General features: G+C 59.3%; 1 pseudogene; it reads right to left on the bottom strand.

The window, feature by feature from the left end:
* Positions 1–7: 7 nt before the first annotated feature.
* Positions 8–3072, bottom strand: LOC121137955 (annotated as a pseudogene).
* Between the last annotated feature and the right edge of the window lie 764 nt (positions 3073–3836).

Raw genomic sequence — 3836 nt, 5'->3', positions numbered from 1 at the left:
GACCAGGGTGACCTAATGAACCAGCCGGACCAGGAAGACCGGCGTCTCCCTGGGGCCCTGGAGGGCCCTGCGCTCCTGGCAACCCCTGATTGCCTTTCTCACCAGCCTCCCCCGGGGGACCAATAAGGCCTATTAGCCCAAGGTGGCCCTTGTCCCCCTTGAGGCCAGCATCTCCCTTCAGCCCTGGGAGACCATCAGGCCCAAGGCGTCCAGGGGGCCCTCCAGCCCCTGTGTGGCCTGTTCTGCCTGGGGTCCCATCAGGCCCAGCATCTCCATTGGCTCCTTTCTCTCCCTCTCTGCCTTCTGGTCTCATGCGGCCAGGGGAACCCCTCTTGCCAGGGAGTCCACGGGCACCATGTTCTCCTGAAGCTCCAGGTGGCCCCGGACCCCCAATGTCACCAGGATCTCCCTTCTCTCCTGGAGGGCCGTCCACACCCTGAACTCCAGGGTCTCCCGGCGGTCCTAGATCTCCAGAGAGTCCTGTGGGGCCCATTCTCCCCTTAGGCCCGTCTTCTCCAGGGGGTCCCTTCTTACCTGGAGGTCCAGCAGCCCCTGATGGACCCGAATCCCCCTTTTCACCTATTTCGCCTTTGGGTCTAGGAATGCCAGGAACTCCTTGGGGTCCAGCGGCTCCAGTATCCCCCGGGTCACCCTTTTCACCCACAGCACCAGCCTGCCCTACTCCTCCAGGCAGCCCTGGAGGGTCCTCTGATCCACTGGGCCCAGGGGGACCCCGAGGGCCTGGAGCTCTATGGGGACCCATGGATCTCAAGTCTCCAACCTTGCCCTTCTCCCCAGGAGGGCCTGGCAGCCCCTGCAGACCTGGAGGACTAATTACATCTACAAAGCCTCAGACTCCATCATCTCCCTTCTGCCCAAAGAGGCCAGGGGATCCCCGGCGACCCTGAGCCCCATCAGCACCCAGGAGGCCTGGATGACCTGCTGGACCCCTTATCCCTGTTGGTCCGGGTGGGCCCGCATCTCCTTTATCCCCTTTGCTTCCCTTGTGACCGGGCATCCCTACTTCCTCCTTGTCTCCTTCCTCACAAGAAGGCCCTGCAGCTCCAGGGGGTCCCTGAAGCCCTGGCAGCCCTAGGATACCATCTTTGCCAGTGGGACCAGGGGCACCCCGTTCTCCCGGAGACCCTTTCTCACCAGCAGGACCAATAGGGCCTTGTCCACCACTCTGGCCAGGAAGCCCAATGCCACCAGAAGGGCCTACAGGACCACGTTCACCTGGGGAGCCATTGGCCCCAACAGGACCGGGGGAACCTTGTCTCCCTTCAAACCAATGGGCCCTGGGTCGCCGGGGGCTCCTTGGGGGCCAGGAAAGCCCATGGGTCCAGGGGGCCCCTCCTTCCTGGGGGACCCCAGGGGTCCTAGTTCACCCTTGGTGCCTTCTTTGCCTTCTATGCCTGGAAGACCTTGTTCACCAGGAGGCCCAGGGGGCCCTGGGGGCCCCTCTCGCCCAGAGGCCCCACGTCCCCTACCTTCCCCCTGAGGACCAAGAACACCAGCTGGTCCAGGGGGGCCTGTCTGACCTTGGAAGCCCAATTCTCCTCTTTGTCCAGGATGCCCAGGAACTCCATCTTTCCCCTGAGGACCTGGGGGACCCTTTGGTCCAGGGAATCCTGGAGGACCTTGCAGACCAGGGAGACCCTTTTCTCCAGGAACCCCAGGAGACCCATCTTGGCCCACATCAACCTTGGAACCAGGCTGGCCTGTGGTCCCTGGTTGTCCCCGGTCTCCTCGACAGCCAGGCATGCCACGTTCTCCTTCCTCCCCTGGCTGCCCTGCTTTGCCCCTTTCGCCCTTCTCCCCTAGGGGTCCCAGGGGTCCAGGAAATCCAACAGATCCCTTAGGTCCTAGGTGTCCTGGGTAACCTGGGAGACCTGGCACTCCAAGCTTGCCCTTCTCTCCTGCTGCTCCTGGGAGACCCTCATCCCCAGCCAGTCCCTAAGGCCCCTTTTGTCCTTCTGGACCATCCTCTCCTCTGGGACCTGGGAGTCCTGGGTTTCCCCAGTCGCCTTTTGGTCCCTCATCACTCTTGAAGCCAGGAAAGCCATCCTCTCCCCTTTCTCCTTTCTCTCCTTGGAGGCCCTGGTTGCCAGAGGTACCCTTCACACCCCGAGGTCCAGGATAGCCCAGAGGGTCTGCTGATCCTGGTGGACCCTGGGCCCCCTTTTCTCCTGTGGGACCCTCATGGCCGGGGTGACCCGGGGGGCCCTCAGCTCCTGGGACACCTGGAATTCCGGGGTTTCCTGGGGACGCTTTTCCCCAGGAGCGCCAATGGGCCCCTGAGGGCCTGGAATTCCCTGGGAGCCATGGTTTCCTTGCTGTCCTGGGGGACCTGTTTCTTCAGGAGGACCCACGTTGCCTTTGGCACCTGGCACACCATCACTTCCGGTCACACCCGGGCATCCCAGGGGTCCAGGGAGGCCTCTGGGGCCAATCAGACCTCAGGGACCAGGCTCTCCAGCCTGGCCAGTGGGCCCTGCAGGTCCTTGCAGGCCCTTCTCCCCATCCTCTCCTGGGGGCCAGGTTGCCCTACATGTCCAAAGTCACCCCTCTGGCACTTCTCACCAGGCAGCCCTGGAAGGCCATCAAAGCCCCAGTCACCCTTAGGTCCTGTGTCTCCGGGGAGCCCCGGAGCCCCATCTGCTCCAGCTCGGCCTGTTTTGACTTCCCGGCTGGGAGGCCCAGGAGTGCCCTGTAATCCTCGGGGACCCTGTGGCCTTGTTTCTCCTGATTCAACTTTCAGACCTGGGTATCCAGGAAGGCCCACAGGGCCTGGGCATCCAGTGAGCCCCACTGGGCCAGGGGGCCCTTTCATGGAGAGCTGAGCCTGTTGCAGTATTGCCTGGGCCTGGACCTGCTGGAAGGAGACTGGGGGCCCTTTGGATGATGAGCCACTCGCAAGATGGAACGGCATCATAATCACGTTGCCAGGAAGACCCGGACTCCATCAACACCTGGAATTCCTGGGAGGCCAGCAGGACCTGGTAGACTTCCGTCCCCAGGGATGCCTGGAGGGCCTGGATGGCCTGGAGGGCCTGAAGGACCAGATATTCCCTTTTGAGTAGAGACTATCCAACAACCTCCAGGCAATACTATAATTAACGCCCTCCATGAACACTCAGGAGGCTGAGGCAGAAGGATCAAGAGGTTGATTCCAGTCTGGGCTACATAGTGAGATCAAGACCAGCCTGAGGTTTATAAAAGAAAAGGAAGGCAGGGAGAGAGAGAGAGAGAGAGAGAGAGAGAGAGAGAGAGAGAGAGAGAGAGAGAGAGAGTGACAACAGCTACATGAGTGCCTGCGTGTGTGTGTTTTCTAGACAGGGTTTGTTTGTGTAGACTTGGAACTCATTCTGTGGATCTGGCTGGCTACAAACTCTGAAAATCTGACTGCCTCTGGCTCTTGAGTGCTGGGGTTAAACACAAGCACTGCCAACAAGCAGTAAAGTTGGAATTCATCAACTTTTTCAATGCAGGGTTTCTATGTGTGGCTTTGGCTGTCCTGGAACACATTTTGCCAGTCTGTCCTGGAGCTCACAAAGATCTGCCTGCCTCTGCAGGTGATGGAGAAGTGAGGTTGGTCTGCAATGTTGAAATGCTGGAACTTTGTCAAGCAGCAATGGTCACCATGTGGTCCCTGCCATTATTTCATAACATAGCTTCATGAGCTATGGATATGGATATAAGTAATTATTATTTGACATTCCCTGCTTCTTTATGTCCCCATTATTTTCCCATGGGGCACTTCATCTTGAAGTCCTGCCTTCAAAGGTGATTGTCTATAGATGAGTTATAATGTCATGGCAATGTGATTTATTAAA

The sequence above is a fragment of the Mesocricetus auratus genome, unplaced genomic scaffold (genome assembly GCF_017639785.1).
Source record: "Mesocricetus auratus isolate SY011 unplaced genomic scaffold, BCM_Maur_2.0 contig_3563_pilon_obj, whole genome shotgun sequence".
NCBI classification, from domain to species: Eukaryota; Metazoa; Chordata; class Mammalia; order Rodentia; family Cricetidae; genus Mesocricetus; species Mesocricetus auratus.
The sequence above is the reverse complement of the archived record's forward strand: the minus strand, read 5'-3'. Positions and strand labels throughout refer to the sequence as shown.